We start from the raw sequence: 489 nt of genomic DNA on the forward strand, positions 1-489 counted from the left end.
ATGGGGTGCACTGCACAATCCCTGCTGAGCTGGCCTCTGTCCTGAGGGTGCCAGCGACTGCCTTTGAAGTGCTCTCTGCTCTGGAGCCTGTGCTGGGAGGGGAAGGGCACCTGTCCTCCCCCAGACAGATGGGAAAGAGGAGTGCTTCGCTCAGTTTTCTTACCGTTCTGTCCCCCAGCTGGTGGCACCTGGCTTCCCAGAGCCTCACAGGTGAAGTCACCAGGGGAAACTGAAGCAGAAAGCACTGAGGTGGTGAGCATCAGGGCACAGCCTGGGTCTCTGGGCTCCAGCCTTCCCCCAGCGCAGCAGGTGCCTCTGTTCAGGCTGTGGTGCAGTTGGGCATTCACGTTTTGTTGTCAGAGTTGGAAGTTGTGTTGACTGACAGGTTAATAAATTGCGGTTAATTAATGGTGTTGCAAGTGGAACTTAACTGTGTGTTGGTCTTCTTATGGTCTGCCCCAGTGTGTGTCCCAAGTGAAGGGGAGCTTG

Source organism: Pygoscelis adeliae, unplaced genomic scaffold, assembly GCF_000699105.1.
Source record: "Pygoscelis adeliae isolate BGI_AS28 unplaced genomic scaffold, ASM69910v1 Scaffold469, whole genome shotgun sequence".
NCBI classification, from domain to species: domain Eukaryota; kingdom Metazoa; phylum Chordata; class Aves; order Sphenisciformes; family Spheniscidae; genus Pygoscelis; species Pygoscelis adeliae.